The sequence below is a fragment of the Urocitellus parryii genome, chromosome 10 (assembly GCF_045843805.1).
Source record: "Urocitellus parryii isolate mUroPar1 chromosome 10, mUroPar1.hap1, whole genome shotgun sequence".
Classification (NCBI taxonomy): domain Eukaryota; kingdom Metazoa; phylum Chordata; class Mammalia; order Rodentia; family Sciuridae; genus Urocitellus; species Urocitellus parryii.
The window spans coordinates 108,234,548-108,253,544 of NC_135540.1; the positions used below are offsets into that span (position 1 = coordinate 108,234,548).

Sequence of the window (18,997 nt, forward strand, 5' to 3'; positions counted from 1 at the left end):
TAGGCGCATAAACATACATTGGAGAAAAGATAGCCTCTTCAATAAATAGTGCTGGGAAAACCAGAAATCTATATGTAGCAAAATGAAATTAAACCCCTATCTCTCACTCTTGCACAAAACTCAAAGTGGATCAAGAACTTAGGCATTAGACCAGAGACCCTGTGCTTACTAGAAGAAAAAATAGGCCCAAGTCTCCATCATGTTGGCTTAGGAACCCAATTCCTTAACAAGACTTGTAAACACAAGAAGTAAAATCAAGAATCAATAAATGGGATGATATCAAACTAAAAAGCTTCTTCACAGCAAAGGAAACAATCAAGAACATGAAGAGAGAGCCTACAGAATGGGAGAAAATCTTTGCCCCCTGCACCAGAGATAGAACATTAATCTCCAGGATAAATAAAGAACTCAAAAAATTTAATACCAAAAACAAATAAACAACAACAACAACAACAACAACAAAAAAAAACCCAATCAATAAATGGGCAAAGGAACTGAACAGGCACAGAAGAAATACAATGGTCAACAAATACATTAAAAAAAAATGTTCAACATCTCTAGCTATTAGAGAAATGCAAATTAAAACTACACTGAGATTTTATTTCACTCCAGACAGAAGAGCAATTATCAAGAATATAAGTAACAATAAACGTTGGCGATGACTTAGAGAAAAATGTATACTCATAAATGGCTGATGGGACTGCAAATTGGTACAACCACTCTGGAAAGCAGTATGGAGAGTCCTCAGAAAACTTGGAATGGAACCACAGTTTGACCCAGTCATCCCACTCCTTGGGATATCTCAAAGGACTTAAAATCATCATACTATACTGATGTAGCCACATCAATGTTCATAGCCCCTCAATTCACATTAGCTAAACCATGGAACCAACCTAGATGCCCTTCAACAGATGAACAGATAAAGAAAATATGGTATATATACACAATGGAATATTACTCATCCATAAAGAAGAAAAAAATTATAGCATTTGCCAGTAAATGGAGGGAACTAGAGAACATCATGCTAAGTGAAATAAACCAATCACAAAAAAAAAACAAAGGCCAAATGTTCTCTCTAATATGCAGATGCTAACACACAGTAAGTGGTAGGGGAATAGGAAAGAGAGTAGAATGAATTGGACATTACTTTCCTATGTTCATATTTGAATACATGACTAGTGTAACTCCACATCATGAACAACCACAAGAATGGGAAGTTATACTTCATGTATGTATAATATGGCAAAATACATACTATCACATATAAATAAAAATAACTCATAAAATATAAAAAAAATCTGCTAAGTAGGAAAACCATTTTCAAAATGATAAAGCTCAGGAAAATCAGAATTTTAGGACTAAGAATATAAACTCAGTGGCTGATCTCTTTCCTAGCATGCATAAGGCCCTGGGGTTAAAGCAATGACTAAAAAAGCAAAACTGACAATTCAAACAATAAAAAACAAAGAAAATTTAAAAATTTAAACCTGTTGAAAACCTTAAATATGTAACTTTTTATATAAGAAAAATGAGGTTCAGAGAGATTGGCTTGTTCAAGATTAAATAGCAAAATAATGTCAGCTTACATAAAATAGCTCCCTACCTTCTCTACTACCATTTTATTCCTTATGCATATATAGGTAGGCTTTTATTATTCCTAAACACAATGTCATTATTTACAAATATGTCATAAATTATTTATTCAACTTGAATACAAGGTTTTATGCTTCCTAAAATCATGTGATAGTATAATTAGCCTATAAAATAAAAATTATTCAGATACGCATCTATTTTAAAATTCTCAGTCTGTTCAAGCTCATTTGTGGAACTGCCCTATTGTTTCAGTATCATTGTAACAAGTCCTATTACCATGATGATGGTCAGCATTTTAAGTTAATATTTTATAAAAATCAATATTAGAAATTATTCACTTCTGGCTTAAATATTTAAATAAAAATATACTTTGTAAAAGAGCCTGAACAAACATCCAGAATTTGACACAGTACAAATAAATAGGCAAAAATAATATTTATCTTCAGTAGTAACCTAAGAAAAGTAATTTAGGCAGAGTTAGAATTTTTTGTTTCTGATTGTAGCAAAAAAACTTCTTTAAACTTCATAAATCTACTGAAAGCTAGCATTCATATAGTTCTGGGGGAAATCTAACCTTTCTTACTTTTCTAAAGCCATAAGACAATATGCCTTTAAAATGTTCATTTTTGTTTGCCCTGAAGAGAAAGATGCTCAACTCAGAGTTACAAAAGGCACAAGACCCAAATGTTTAAAAATAGTGAAACTATTCAACTGTGATACATCTAAATAATGGAAATATAAGATAGCTGTTAAAAAGTGATGTTTAAGAGAATGTTTAATGAGTGCAAAAATGCATGAAGTTTATAAAGATTTAAAGAATGATTCAAACCTGTATAAATGTCTGATCTCAACTATGAATGTATAACATGCTAACATGGAAAATCCAGAATAAAATAACTTTTAAAACATTAACACTTTTTAAAATTTTCTTTTTTAGATGTAGATGAACACAATATCTTCATATTTATTTATTTATTTTTATGTGGTGCTGAGGATTGAATTCAATGTCTCATACATGCTAGGCAAGCACTCTACCACTGAGCTACAACCCAGCCCAACACTGTTTTTTTGAGATAGTATATCAATAGCTGATTTCTATGTTAAGTATATTTTTAATGACTATCCATATTTTATCTATATTTTTACCATCTGCTTATAAACTTACTTTGGATCCGAAAACAGTTCTTCATTTTAATCAAGAATACTAAAGTTAATCAAAAGCTTATTACTGTATATAATCATGAAACCTATATTTATGGTGAAGAAAAGGATACACAGAGGCTAATGTATTGCTTTTACATTTAAGATGTGAGAAGAGGCAATTCTTTGATTTTTTTGTTTGTCAAGAACAACTTTACATTATGCAAGACAAGCCTGCTGCAACACCCAAAATGTTCATGCTAAAGCCCTCAAGTAGCATATATAGGTTCTAATATTATATCAGATTAATATTGAAGACTGATGTATACTAAATTAGTGATAATTTGGCCTTCATAAAGGCAAATATGTGTGCTCTTTCCAAGAAGTATTGAATGTAATTATAAACGGTGTAAGCCAATTAAAGTATTCTTTTAGCTAAAAAGATAATCACTAAAAGATATCTCATAGATACAGCTCATTAAACTTTAAAAGACAGTGTATTTAAATGCCTAGATACTTCTGGGACACAGTCTTATTCATGAAAATTAATTATAAAAGTAGAATTTAAAGGATATTGCATAAAAGAAAGCTCAGATAATTATTTCAGTAAAACATGTTCATACTTATAGAAAACATATACAATACTAGATATCAAAAAATCGCAAAGTCTCATAAATAAGACCATTTTACATTTTAATATTACCTTGATTGCTCTTTACTTTAGAACATTAAAGTCAGTAGGGATCAGAATTTATTGGTCATATTTTCAAATTGTAATTAAAAACCGACTTCAAGACTCCTTCTGCTGATTCCTAGTATCTTCATAATATGACCAATATATAATATTCTGAAATTACCACATTCGGCATCACATGCACTGGTAAGGTAAAGAAAACAGACAACCAAAATTTCCAGTAATACATAAAGAATTTAATCCAATTTGATTAACTCCAAAGTGTATTCAAAGAATATAGCCTATGCTATGTACAGATAGATGCACTATGAAAATACTTTTATGATTGGATTCTAATTTTATTTGCTTATTTATTATTTTGGGGGGTACTAGGGTTTTAAAACAGGGACACTTTACAGTACATTTCCAGTCCTTTTTATTTTTTATTTTGAGACAGGGCCTCCCTAAATTGCTGAGGCTGGCCTTGAATTTGTTATTCTCATGTCTCAGCATGCTCAGTCCCTGGGTTTACAGGTGTGCACCACCTAACCCCTGTTCTAATTTTATATAGAGTAATTAGTCATTCCCATAGGGAATCTGGATCATTCCCTACCTCTATAAACATGCACAGTATCTCTAAGAACACTTGATTCCCTATGGACAATCTGAGAGTCTTAAGAGTCACATTTGCTTCTTTTAATCATTGTCCAAAAATATACCCAAGATCAAAGGACAGGGGCACACACACAGCGCCCTCTTTTCTCCTATGAAACACAAAATGTATTCAGTTTAATTTTGCTTTTAAAGGAGATCTTTTGCCACCAAGTAAATAACATAAAGCTAGGCAACACAAATCTTTAAATATTGAACATTGCACTTTGGGCTTCTTCACAAGTTTCACTTTTTAAAACAACATCTTTTTCAGCCAGCCCAGGGATAATACAGAAGTATGAGAAACCAGTCCTTTAAAAGTGGGCCAGGCACTACCTGTCAGGGTCCAGTGAATATGCTGGCTTTCTCACCTGAGGATCCTGCCTGAAGTCTATGTTCTCAAACTTACCACAGATCAGAATCACAAGGAAAGCTTGTAAGAGCACAGTTTCTACCTCTTTTCTGCCAAGCACAGGACCTGCCCACTTTCTGACTCAGTAGGCCTGCAGTGGACCTGAGGGTTTGCATTTCTAACAAGCTCAAGTGAAACTGATGCTTCTAGTCTGGGAACCACACTTTGAAAACCATCGACCTAAGCAACTCAAAGCTACCCTGGAACGTCTTACTTTTAATTTATAAATATATTGCTTCATGAATTCATAATCACTCAACATTATTTTTATGCAGTTAATCATTTCCACCATGCATGTGTATGTATTACTATTTAAGTAATCAGTGAAACTGCTTTTCTGGTACTGAAGAAATAGGACAATTATTTTCTGTATAAATAACCACAGAAACTTCTAAAATTTTTAAAAAATAATAACATGGTTAAGAAATGATAAGTGAAAAGAAATAGGAAAGTGGACTTACTTGTAGCTAAAATGAAAAGAACTCAGTCATTGAAAGACCAAATGGACTTTTAAAACTAAAAATTTATATCAAGAGACTAAATCAAATGTTTTCTAAATGTCTCTCACATATTACCCAGAGCTATAAATATGAATCATATAAATAGGACAAGACTAAAGTTTTGAAGTATGTCTTCTCTTTAAGGTATATGTCATTGCTGGATAAGTGAAAAAGACAGGCATTACTTCATTTATTTTGTTTGAACTGTAGAAAAGTTATTTCAAGATAATGGATGAAGAGTTTAACCTCTAAAACCTAATAATTTGCTTTTGGAAATTACAGAGTAACTTTAAATATGTTATAAATATTACATAGGTAAGTATTATTCCTCAATGGCTAAAAATTACTTCATCTCATGATTTAATGTAATGGAATATAAACTACATATACCAATCACTAAATTATCACAACATACATATTTAAATTGTCCCTGAGATCGGAGAACATTAAGTATGACTAGTATATAAATATCAGTAATGGACAGGTCAAACTATTAATGGTAATTAAAAGAAGTTGATCATTTTTACTGGAATTATAAAATGAATTTATGGTAAATAATAGTCAACTTATTCAATGCTACTCAACTCCCCAAATATATTTATTTTGAATGAGTACTGATACTATATTTAGCTGTTTTCAAAACAGCAAACAGATTCATAATAATTGAGCACTCACCGTGAACCCTTAGCCTCTCTAAGCCTGTTTCCAAATTGTAAAATGGAAATATCACCTATGTCACAGAGTTTTGTATGAAGGTTTATTAAGAATATGTAGTACCTGACACATGGAAGATGCTCAGTGCCTTCCTTTAAATGGAGTTTACCGTGCTCCCGCGGTGTGCGGGGAATTGTCATAGATACAGGAAATAAACCAGAGAACAATGCAGATGAAAACTTCTATGTTTTAGAAGTTTACTTTTTAGCATTCGTTTATTTTACCTTGCCCTACATTCAATGCTGGGTCCTTAGGGGATGAATAAAAAACACCCAGAAAGAGATTAAAATTCTCAATTCAATTTAAAAAGATAAAATTGGATAATCAGGCAGTGCATGAATTTAGGGAAATAGAAAATCCTACCAGAAGGCATGGTATGGAGTCCGAGGCTGGAAAGGGAAAAGAGGACTGCTTCTTATGAGAGAGAGAGAGCATCTAAATGAGCCTTGGCAAAAACCCAAATTCCCCATAGAAGACATTTGTAGATTTTTGAAAAATTAATATTATGAAAAGGAAGGTGGCTGGAAACTGTTTATGTAAGCAACTCTAAGTAGTTTCATATTGCTGGAATTTCAAATATAAATTAAGGACTAACTGGAGATTAAAGTGGGAATCTATGTTAGAACCGTCTTGAAGTCTTCAATTGTTAAGATGAAGAATGTATACTTAGTTAATTTATACTTAGAATTTATACTTAGAAGAAACAGGGAATCATTGGAGATATTTCAAGAATATAATGTGGATTTTTTTTTCTTTTCTTTTTTTTTTTTTTTTTTTTTTTTTAGTACCAAGGATTGAACCCAGAGGTTAACCACTGAGTCACATCCCTGGCCCATTATTTGAGACAGGGTCTCACTAAGCTGCTTAGGGCCTCACCAAGTTGCTGAGGCTGGATTTGAACTCATAATCCTTCTGCCTCAGCATGAGCCACCTTCTCATGTTCCTCACGTGGCCGGGTGCCTCCTGTGTTGGTGCCATTTCTGATCTCTGCCTGTTATCACCCTACATCATTAAGCCTATATACCTTATCCATATATTCCCATCATCAACATACCTATCCTGACCATGACCCAAATATGAAGCATACAAAATAATATGTGACTGACTGGACATTTGGGATCATCATGGTCCCTCCTGGCACTGCTCAAATGAAATGTGACAATTTGGGAGAAGAAAGCTAGTTGGGATGATTGCTTTTTCAAAGTTCCCTTATCCCATTGGGAGCATTTCCCTTTCCTTTTAGTCCTTTTAGGGATCTTAAGAGTGCAATAATGCTTTAGATTTAGGAATATTTCTACCTGGGAAAGGTAGAAATGTTGATTTCTCAACTAAAGGATATCACAGGAAAGTTGAACTTCTGACAAAAACATCTGAGAGCATCTTTTAAGCACAGTTTTTAGTCAAGAAAAGAAGGATAGCAGGGCACAGTGGCAGATAATTGAAACCCCAGTGACTAGGAAGGCTGAGGCAGGAGGATCTCAATTTTGAGGTCAGCCTGGGCAACTTGGTGAGATCCTGTCTCAAAAAAAAAATAAGTAAATAAAAGGGCTGGGAGTGTAGCTCAGTGATATAGTGTCCCTAAGTTCATTCCCCAGTACCAAAAAAAAGGGGGGGGGAGGGTATTATAATTATGATGTTTAACTATAACCTTCTATAATATTTTATAGCCTAATTAAAGTAAATTAGAATGTTGTGAAATCATGCTAAGTAATTATGAATACTATAAACTAAAGAAAGGATCTCACAACCTTGAGGATGGTTGAAACTTGATTTTCACTTTCCTTCTTATAACCAAAGAGATTAAGATTTTCACAATCCATCTTACATGTTAAGGAGTTGAAAACTTCTAAGTTTGTTTTATTAACAGAAATGTAGTTGTATTTACCATCTTCCATCCAGAAAGGCCTTAAACTGAATAAATAAACTTCAGGAAGATCATTTAATTAGAAATAATCATTAATAAGGAATTTAATTAAGGCCTATCAGCATCAGATCCCAGCAGATGTGATCAACATGAAATGAAGGGGAAGTTAAGCTCTAGTTAATCTAACCCTGTTTATTATTTCAGAAAATAGCTGGGAGCAGAAGAACAAATGCAAGGAGAATCAAGCTTTGCCTGTAGCTTTCCCTCTAGTCCAAATATTCTCACCAGCAAATATAGTTCAGAAATAATAATACTTGACATAAAATTACAATGTAATGAGGGAGATTGTGGGAACTGTATAAAAGGGGCTGGATATTTATTTATGTGCTCTTCATATCAGGACAGATTGTTTTATTAGGAGATTGGGTTTTTCTCCCCTCTGTTAACTAAATATATTCACTGTAAAAATCTTAGAAACTATAGATTAATACCATGAGAAAAATATAAATTTCCTAAAATCTCACCACCCAAATGAAAGTACTGTTAATATTTCATTTGCTCCTCTCCATTAAAGTAGCTTCTGTGCATAGGTTGATTTTGTTTTTCTAAAACTACAATATCAATTTGCAATTTGTTTTTTCTTTTCTTTTTTTTTCATTTCTCATATTCCCTATCAGAATAGTTTTCTATATCATTGAATAGTCTTCCTAATAACCTCACACAATTCGATTTGCTTTCGATGTTTGCTAACATGATGTGTGCAAATGTGGGGACACAATTATTGCTATTCTGAAATTCTTTGATGAGTGAGAGGTTAACATTGCCCCTTTCTCAACCTTGAAAATTTTCAATTTATTTTCCTTTGTGAATTGCCAAATTATGTCTATTTTTCATTGGGGGTCAATTCTACAGGAGGGTTCACCTGTCTGTCTTAGTCCATTTGGGGTTGCTATAACAAATTACTATAAACTAGGTGGCTTATAAAAAAAAAAAGAGAGAGAGTTGTTTCTTATAGTTAAAAAAAGGCTGGAAAGCCCAAGATCAAAGTGTGAATATATCTGGTGTCTGGTGAGGGCTCACTGTCTGGTACTTAGATGGCACCTTCTTGCTATTTCCTCCCATGAGGGAATGGCCAAGGCAGCTTTCTATGCCTCTTTCAGAAGGGCACTAATCCCATTCATCAGGCCTTCTGCCCTATTATCTAAACATCTTCCAAAGACCCCCGCTCAAGACTATCAAATTAGTGATTAGGAATCAATAAATGAACTTGGGTGGGAGTACACACACTTTCCAAACCACAGCAATATTATAAAGCACTGCTTAATGTCTTTTAAAAAGGGCATGCTGACGGTTAAGTATGGAGCCTAGCCTTTGTCTTTTGATTTTGCTTACAGTATTTCTGGAGATAATTTTGAAAATGGTATTTTTGTGATTATAAAAGTAATAGTTGCTATAGAAGACTTGGGAATATCAGGAAAAATATAAAAAAAAGAAAATGAAAGCTATAACTCTACCCCCTAGAAATGTGTATGTGTGTATTTTAGTACATGACATATTAATGAATATACCTATTAATGCAAGAGGAACTATATTCAAACAGGAACTTATTCAACGTTTTAATTTATAACCATGATATTTAAGAGCTTAATAAATATTTATTGACTAAATGAATCATATATATAATTCTTTCAAAGGCATACTTTATACATTCAAGATATATGGTATTTGATCTTGCCACTCAATGTACTGTAACATGTTTCCAAGTCATAACTTTTTTTTCAAAATTATTTTAGTATCTGCATTTTATGTGTATAAAGAGATAAAACTTAATTTATTTAAATATTTTGCTATAGGCCGTTTCTGATTTTTTTCATGCTATAGGTAAGTAACACTGTAATGATCTAATTATAAATCTTCAAATGGAATTCACATAATTTTCTAATGTATATTCCTAGACCCAGGGTCATTGAGTCAAAGCCTATGAATATTCACAGGTTTTAATACCTATTACCATATTATTTCCTCATATAATTGTATTAATATACCCTTCATTAAACATCTTAAATATGATTCCATTAAGGCCACAACTTTACAAAATTAGTATCACTACTACTTCTTACTTCATAGATCAATGAAAAGTATTGTTTCTATAGCTAAAGACTTTTTTTTTTCTGAAATGAAATAAAGAGAATAAGGAGCCAATAATGTTTTCAAGAAAATACAACAATCCTCTGCTAAATGATAAGGAAAGCTGTTCAGCTGCTGTAATAATTAACCGGGTATGGTGATATCATCCAGCATACATATTATTGTTCCTGAAGTTAATAGATTCTCCTTTTCTTAAGCATGATAATCTCTTAAATTTATCTTCATCAATGTGTTTTGTTTGAGAGTCCCCAAATGATCTTGCTTATAGTATTTTTCTTTGCCTTCATTAAAAAAAAAAAAAAAACAACAACAATTTCCAACTAAAGTAGGCAATAAATAAAACACATATGTGGACATTTTGTAAGTATTAATTTTAAAAATTGATTCTAAAAAGTACAGTTGTTTAACAAATGAATCATTCTGTTCAATTATAAATCATAATCCAATTCTGAGCATTTCCCTTCATTTTACTGACAATATCAAAATAATATGCTATTCAATTGTTTAGTCAGTAAGTATGAAAAGTACTCATTTTTGGTTAGCCAAGGTCAAACATTTCCCACATCCTGTTTCAAACTGTTTAAATTCTTCATTTTTTTCATAAAATGTAACAAGTGGCAACCGTTACAATGGGTTTTTTTCCTAAATAAATTGTTCAAATGCTGTTACCTTGTTTTTCAACACATATAGTATAATCTCACCTTGATAAAAATAAACTATCTTAATGTATATTTGTAAGATATATTTATAATAAGAAAATAAAACAGTCTGGAAAAAGCTGTTATTACCTTTGGAAGTAGACTGAAGTGTGGGCTCGCCTGAGTAACTGAATTAGTTATTCTGTTAATATGATCATGTGTTACAATTCTCACTCTTCACAAATCAACAAAGACTTTTTTTATGTTGGTAAAATTTAAATTTGGCCTCATCTAATTTAGACTGATACAATAATACTGGTGGAATCCCTACCTTTGTTGGTACATTTTTCAAGGTTGATTAGAGTTAGAGAACTGCCCAGACCCTGTAAAACTGAAAAGAACTATCTTCTTATGAAAAAGAAGCAAGAAGAAACTTTGGTTTTATTTAGATCACATTCTAAATACCTGAGTCAGCATGCCTTAATGAATATGTGTAGTTTAAATATATTCTTTCCAAAGGCACATGGCCCCAAGTCAATACTACCTCAGGAATTCACTGCCCAACCCATCTCTCTGCTGTTTATAGTAAAAATATAAGAATATGTTCTATAATGTAAAATGAAGGGCGCCCCAGATAACAACTGAGTTCTTAAAGTTAGTGTTAGCAGGAAAGAATATGGTTTCAAAACTATTTCTGAGCAAGTTGTAACGCAAACATATTTTTCTTCCCAAGTAACAATCAGTCCATGGTTTATGTATTGTTCTAAATTGCTAAACACTTTTCCTCTTCATCACCTTTTGGGGCAAGAAGCCAAAATGGCTTTAAAGGGCTCGATTTCGAAAAGAATGTGTGTGAACGGGTGTGTCTGCATGATTTACCTTCTTACAAAAACCAGTTTTCAGTATAAGTCAAATAATTTCCCTAGAGAAATCCAGTAACTGAAAATGGTGCAATCGCTTCTCCATTTTTAAGTCCAGAACTCTAGTTTTGAGCCATGTCATCAAACCTAAACATGATTGGATGGGGAGAGGGAGAGGGAGAGAGGGAGAGAGGGAGGGAGAGAGGGAGGGAGGGAGAAAGGGAGAGGGAAGAGGGGGAGAGAGAGAGAGAAAGAGAGGGAGGAAGGGGGAAAGAGAGAGAGAGAGTATGGAAGAGGGAGAGAGGGAGAGGGAGAGAGGGGGGGAAGAGGGGGAGAGAGAGAGAGAGAGAGAGAGAGAGAGAGAGAGAGAGAGAGAGAGAGAGAGAGACTTAAAGAAAGAGAGCAGTGAGGCAGAAAGCTGCGAAATAGAAAGGTTTGCTCTTTCACTCTTACCAATTTCTCCCCGGGCACACATCACAGCATGATGATCAATGAATTTCAAGGTGCAAGAAAAGAACCAAGTACAGATCCGAAGAGTGGAGGCGAGTTATGCCTCCGAGCCAGCCATTTGCCTTGGGGTATGGGGTTAGGGGCAATCTCTCAGCGCTAGAGCAGCCGCTGGAGCCGGAGCAAAATCCACGACCAATTTCTCCCTCTCCCCCTCCTCCCCTCCTGGGCCCCGACTCTGGAGCAGCTTAAGCTTCCGTGCAACGCCAAATGCCTGCTGTCCCGCCTCCCGTGACGTCGTGCGGGAGGAGCCTCCCAGCTCCAGCTGTTGGACAGAGCTGCCGGTCCCCCTAGGCAGATGCCCCAGTGACCCAGAGCTGGTACAGTCAGTCCCACCTCTGACTTTCACCTTGCATTACAGATTGCCCGTGGTGGAGGGTTTCGTTTTTCTTGTTTTACAATTTGGTTGAACAATTGAGTCATTTACCAGGACTCGAAACACTCGACAATTATTTTCTGGGTGGGAAAATATTTAATCTAAAAAATAAATATTGCAGTTTTATAGCTAGAAAAGAAAGAGACCACAGTTCTGATAACTGCGGTTTTTTTCTTACTGCCTACCTTTCTGTTTCTTTACTCAGGATACGGCAGCTATATTAATCATACACCTGACAGGGTCTGTGGACGTAAAACTTTAAAAAACTTAAAAAAAATAAATAAACTCCTAAAAAAATTTCAATGGTCTCTCTGTTGTTTCAAAACTTCTGATGAACTAAATGCTTTGGGGAGAGGAGAGACCATTTAGAGAAGGCAGAGCTATCAGAAGAATTCAGAATAATCACTGCCTGCCAATTGTTTTTCCTCACCAAAACAAATATTAAAAGTAGACCAAACACCTCCACAGCTCGCCTATCTTTTGCCTCTATCTAACGTTCTCTCAAATATTTCTCAAATGTGTAGCAGAGTGAAGAAAACTAAACAATCATGCAAATGTTTGGCCATTAGTGAAGCTATCACCAGGACAGATACAGGAGCTTGGTTGGGAGGTTTGAAAACTCTCAGAACAGGAGAGGCCAAACAAGTTTTTGCACCCACCTAGAAGGTAGTTGTGCCAAAACAAGGTCTGGGTGTGGTATCCTGTGATGCTTGATTAGGGTAACCTCCTTCTGCAAGGAAGGGCAAATTGCTAGAGTTTAGTCAACTCTGGAATAATTCCAGCCTTGGTACAACCCACTGTTACTTATATGGCCTAGGAAAGTCCTGGTCCTAGTAGCAGTCATGTGACTATCTTCAACATGAATTGAGATGAAACAAATTTCCTTTCTGCTAGGCAATCTTCCCGAGCAACTTAAAACTTCTAATGGGCCTCCTTAAGCTCCCCAATCAGCAGGGATGTAACCTCTTGGAAGGCCTTTTTGGGAAAGTGCATACCAGAACAATTCAGGCTTGTAGCTATTTGCATCCTGTTTGGATTGCTTCAATCAGTGGTTCTAAGTAGCTACACATCAGAGTCAACTTTGGAGTCTGATGCCAAAGCCCCACCCAAACCAATTAAACTGGAATCTCCAGGGATAGGGTTCTGGCAACTTTCTTTCTTTCTTTCTTTCTTTCTTTCTTTCTTTCTTTCTTTTCTTTTCTTTTTTTTTTTTTTAAGCTCTCTGCTTGACTCTAATGTATGGCAAGAGTTGAGAATCACTGGAGAATAAGATATAAATTAGTGTCTTAAAGGAAACTCCACATGACAATTAAGTTTAAAAATGCAGTGGCTGAATAATATTAAACATTTTATAATAAAAATTATCCTTATATATTATTTATATATTTTCATTTTCAATATGAATATAGAAAATATGTATCGAGATAGACATCAAAATTGTGTCCCTGAGCTGGGTGCAGTGGTGACCACCTGTAATCCCAGCAGCTCAGGAGGCTGAGGCAGGATGATTCCAAGTTCAAAGACAGTCTCAGCAACTTAGCAAGGCACTGATAAAAAATAAAAAGGGCTTTGGAAGTGGCTTAGTAGTTAAGCATCCCTGGGTTCAATCCCTGGTACAAAAAAAAAAAAGAAAAAATTGTTCACTAAGAGAGCAAGAGTAGATGAGTAAGGGGAGGTTACTAGCTTCATGGGTGTGTCTGTTTCATTCAAATGAACAAAAGCAGTCTATATCCTTTCTGTAATTTAAATATCTAATATATCTAATAAAAAAATTTAAATTAATACTTATAAATGTCATAAAGTTCATTGGAAATAAACACTGTTAAAGTGGGTTTTCAGTTGGCTGGGCTTTTTGTGTTTTGTTGTTGTTTTGTGTTTTATTTGCAAATGCTCCTCAAGTATATAGCTTTTCTCCTGAGTTAATTCCACTTTGTAAAAAAAGAAAATTCATAAAATCCTGAATTTGAGACACTATTTAAATATGTTAATTCATAGTCATTTCTAAGTTAAAATATATTTACTTTCTTGTAATTTCAGAAATATATTCAACTTTTATGTATTCCTTATGAAATTTTAAAAACTAATATTCAAAAGTATATGATAGATTGGGTTGGGGATGTGGCTCAAGCGGTAGCGCGCTCGCCTGGCATGTGTGCGGCCTGGGTTCCATCCTCTGCACCGCATACCAACAAAGATGTTGTGTCCCCGAGAACTAAAAAATAAATATTAAAAATTCTCTCTCTCTCTCTCTCTCTCTCTCTCTCTCTCTCTCTCTCTCCTCTCTCACTCTCTCTTTAAAAAAAAAAAGTATATGATAGGGAAACTCTTCTTCAGCTGGGAAATTACTTAGTTTCTTGCTATAGTTAGGATATGAGGTGTCCCCCACAAAACTCCTGTTAATGCAGAAATGTTGGTGGTGAAATAACTAGGTTATGAGAACTGTAAACTGAGCTCCTAGTTTGAGTGGAGTGGGTGGTGACTCTAGTCAGGTAGAGCTTGGCTGGAGAGAGGTGGCTTACTAGGGATCTGACCTTGAAGGATATGTCTTCCCTGTGGCCCTTTCTCTTCACCCTCTCTCTGCTTCCTGACTCCTCCATGAGCTGAGCAGTTTTCCTCTGTGGGCCTCACATTCAGCCAAGAGCAATGAAGTTGGCCATTTGTGAATTGAAACCTCTGAAACCGTGAGCTCCAAATAAACTTCCTCCTTTAAGTTGTTCTTGTCACATGTTTTGGTCACAGTGATTATGAAAGACTGACTGAAACATCTCAATACTATCGAATAGCTTCATAATTAATTGTCAGTACTCAAGTGCTTTGATTAGACCTGTTTTTAAATCTTTGTTTTGCAAATTTTTAGATATATGATCACTGAACTCTTTAGGGAAGATGGATCCAATAATATCAACCTGAACACAATTAATCTCTTATGAAATCAGGTAGCTGATGTGCTTAACACTGTGTAAAACACATAACAGGTACTTAATAAGTGATAATCATCAATTCACGGACTCCTTTATGCTTTTCTTAAATATACTCAAGGATTAGGATGGCAACAGCAGAGTAAGAATTATCAGAAAATATTTTTATAAAGCCATAAATATGATTCTTCTAATGATCAATGATTCTTCTTATCCTGTTATACATGAAAAAGAAATATTTTCATTCTTTCAGCCCATCATTTTAAAATACTAATATGAAAGATGATATGGGTTTTGGTTTTTATTTACTTCAAAATATTTCACATATAACCGTATTATCTAAAGTGTCACGTTTTCTAGTAGCTGACTTTTCATGATTTGTAATCAACCACTTTCTCTCTGTACTCATTAACAAGGGATGATTCAAGCACAGGTTAGGACATTTCCCACTATCAGTTTTCTGACTAACTTTGGGAAAGAAAGAAAGAGGAGGAGTTGGGGGAGATATGCCCCTGGCGGTTAAATTTATACTTTCTAGATGAGCCCTGATTTTAATAATATGATCATAGGATTGTCTCCCTTTTTTTTTTTTACTTTAATATTTGCTGAGTGCTGATGAACTATTTCTATATTAGGCCCGGATGTAAGTAGTTTATATCTATTGCTTCATTTAATCCTCTTCTGAATCTGATGAGGTCATTTGTCATCTGGGAATGAGAAATCCAGCTGGGCATGGGGACACATGCCTATAATCCCAACAATCTGAGAGGCTAAGGCAGGAGAATGATAAGGTTGAGGCCAGTCTCAGCAGTTCAGTAAGACCCTCAGCAAACTTAGCCAGACTCTATCTCAAAATAAAAAATAAAAAGAGCTGAGGAATGAGCTCAGTGGTTGAGTACATCTGGGCTCAATCTCCAATACCACAAAAAATAAAAGAGAGAGAAAGAGAGAGAGAGAGAGAGAGAGAGAGAGAGAGAGAGAGAGAGAGAGAGAATCTCCAAGGTACAAAGAGAGCAACTTGCCAAAGATGACAGGATAGTAAAACCAAGTCATAAAATGACAACTTCCATGATCTTAAAAACTGTTCAAGTTGTTCTTTAGGACACAAGGTGCACTACCATAGGACCTGACCCCAAATGACCTTCAAAGCCTGGCAGAAAGTCTCCCACTGAGCATCACCTGAGGAAAAACAATAGGGCCTCATGGAACTTGATTGGAACCAAGGAGTGATGTCAACATTTGCAGAACAAACCAGAATTGTCCATATGCCCCCACCTGGACCCATGCCAAGAGTGTGGAGACCACCACAGAGACCACTAGTTCCAACCAATCTGCCTTCCCTTACCCTGGGGTCCCTTATATTCCTTTGCTACTAGAGATTAGGGAATCAGATTTGAGCTTGCTCTCTATCTCCTCTCCATTAACTCATCTTGATCCAGTTTGTAATATGAAAAAAAAAAATACCTTCAATAGAAAAACAGCAGAATTCCTTAAAATGAGCAATGGCCCTTTGGTCTATAAAAGATAGTTGATACAATGAAGTACACATGTCTCTGGGTGATACCTATGACTCTTATTGGCCAGAGAAGGCTGGAGTTTGGAGAATTTGGAAAGGCAAGAAGATTGGAGAGAGAAAATGGGAGCATTTCATAGAAAAGGAATCAAACAATATGAGTAGTTCTGTAGTTCTGTGTCTAACTTCTTTCTTTGAGCATTTTACATGAGGTTTTGTTTTGTTTTGTTTTGGTATCAAGGATTCAACCCAGGGGTGCTTAACCACTGAGTCACATCCATAGTGTGTGTGTGTGTGTGTGTGTGTGTTTGTGTGTGTGTGTTTAGATTTTTATTATATTTTTTATTTTGCATGCCATTCCCTAGGTTGCACACCTAGAGAATGGCATACAATCTTGAGCCAGAGGTAGAATAAGACTAATGAAAATTCCTTAAACAGTACGGGAGAGTCTTCAAGGAAATGATGTCTAATGTTCACTTCTAAGCTGATTCTTTTTCTTTGGTACTATATTTCTCACAAATCAGAACTTCTTAAACAATAGGCCATAGGTACACTGCTAGATCATAATCCTTTAGCTTCCAGGACAGCTGTGTGGGACCTTTTCCTATTCCGTCAATAGGAAATGAAGTCATGGTGCTAAAGAAGAAATCCATGTTCCATGTTCCCAAAGCATAAAGCAAGTAGTAGCTTGTAGGAAACATTACGCATAGTAGGGAATATTTGGTGGGGCAAGTGAGGTGGCTGGGCCAGGACAGCTCCAGGCATGGTACCAATTCTTTATTTTCACATATCTTAGATACTTATCTCCATTTATAGCTGATGTGTATTTTCATCCGGGCCTGAGCCACTGGTAGGGACTCCTCCTTAGCACATAAGTTCTACAAGTTAGAGCTTGACATGAAAAATTGAATGGAATTCAAAATCCATTCACATTATTATGAGGAATTTCAGTGTTGCATCACTCAGTAAAATAGGTTGAAGCATATGTGAATACCAATATTCAATCAGTTATGACATACAAAAATGAAAAATTTACAAGGATCTGAGAATAAAAGTTAACACTGTTAAACCACTTACAAGGGGTATGAACTTCAAGGAGGTGAATTTTATGGTACATGATTTATAGCTCAATAAAAAATTATATGAGAAAAATATTCACTAAAGAGAGCAAAAGATTCTCAATGATTTTTTCATTTTCAATAAAAATTTTAAAGTGTTTTAAAAGGGAAGTTTTATATAAATTCAAAATTTAATATTTTCCCCAATACTTTGAATTTTAAAAAATATTATTATTCTGTTATATAAAGAAAATGCAATGAAATTTTATACCAAGTCACATATAGATCAATTAGTTTACCTCAATGGACTGTACAAATATTGCATTTTCTGAGCACCAACCAATGAAAACTCCTGAAAATTTCTGTGCTGTGTTATCTCCCAGGATGTGGTAAATCTGCTGTGCCCCCTGGCATCTATTAACAGGATTTGGGGAAGTAGGTAGGGAAGTGGATAGAAAAAAAATGGCTAACTCAGAGGCACTGTGACCAGCGGGGATTATAAATTAGGAAGCACAAATTCAGGGGATGAGGGTTCAACCCTCTTTTTCTTAATCTTTCAAACAAGAAGGTGTTCTTAATTTTTTTTCCAATTTTAAGGGATCAAGTAACCTGGGAAAGCCAGAAGAATTTGAGGCTCTTGGGTTATCAAGCACTAGAAAAAGTTAGAGCAAGGTGAATGAAGTTCTACATGCAGAACTGCCTGTGTCGCCACTCATCACTTATCCATTCGAAAATATGAGCACCAAATACGTGGCAGGCACCATTCCAGGTTCATGGAATAAAGGAGTAAACAAAACAAACGTATTTGCACTCATTGAATGAATATAAAATATGGAAGAGAGTAGTTGGTACTATGTGCCATGGATAAAACAGCAGGGAAGAAAGTGGGAGACTGTCAGATTAGGGGAAAGGGGTGGCTTTGACTTTTGGAAGGTTTTACCAAGAAAGTGACATATGAGCAATGATCTGAAGCAGGTGAGAGAATAAGTAATAAGAGTATTTGGGGTGGAGTATTTCAGGCAAAGGGTAATGTTAGTGCAAAGTTCCTAAAGCCTCCTATGTTGGAGGGACAGCAAAGCACCGGTGTGTCCAGTGATCTGCTAGTAGAGCAATGATGTGGTAGTAGTGGAAAGTAGCAGAAGGTGACATCAGACACATACAGTATTGGGCTGGGGATATAGCCCTTGGTAGAGTGTTGCCTCACATGTACAAGGCCATGGGTTCAATCCTCAGCACCACAAAAGAAAAAAGAAAGAAAGAAAGAAAGAAAGAAACATAAAATATTGGGAGGCCTAGAGCCTCTATGTGAGGACTTTGGATGTTACCCTGAGTAAATTGGAAGTGCCTGTGTATGTTTGAAGTAGAGGACTGTTAGAATCTGATCTATGTTTTAACAGGGTCCCTGTAGCTCTCTTTGTTGATGAGTCATCTG

The 18,997-nt window shown here is 35.2% G+C and overlaps 1 protein-coding gene across 1 annotated transcript in view; it reads right to left on the reverse strand.

Annotated features, from left to right (window-relative positions):
- Atp10d (ATPase phospholipid transporting 10D (putative)) overlaps positions 1-11,892 on the reverse strand; it is a 104,535-nt gene extending 92,643 nt beyond the window's left edge. The window contains exon 1 of the mRNA XM_026386600.2: positions 11,647-11,892. The gene's annotated coding sequence lies outside the window, so the exon portion shown is untranslated. The remainder of the gene's footprint in view (positions 1-11,646) is intronic.
- Positions 11,893-18,997: the final 7,105 nt, after the last annotated feature.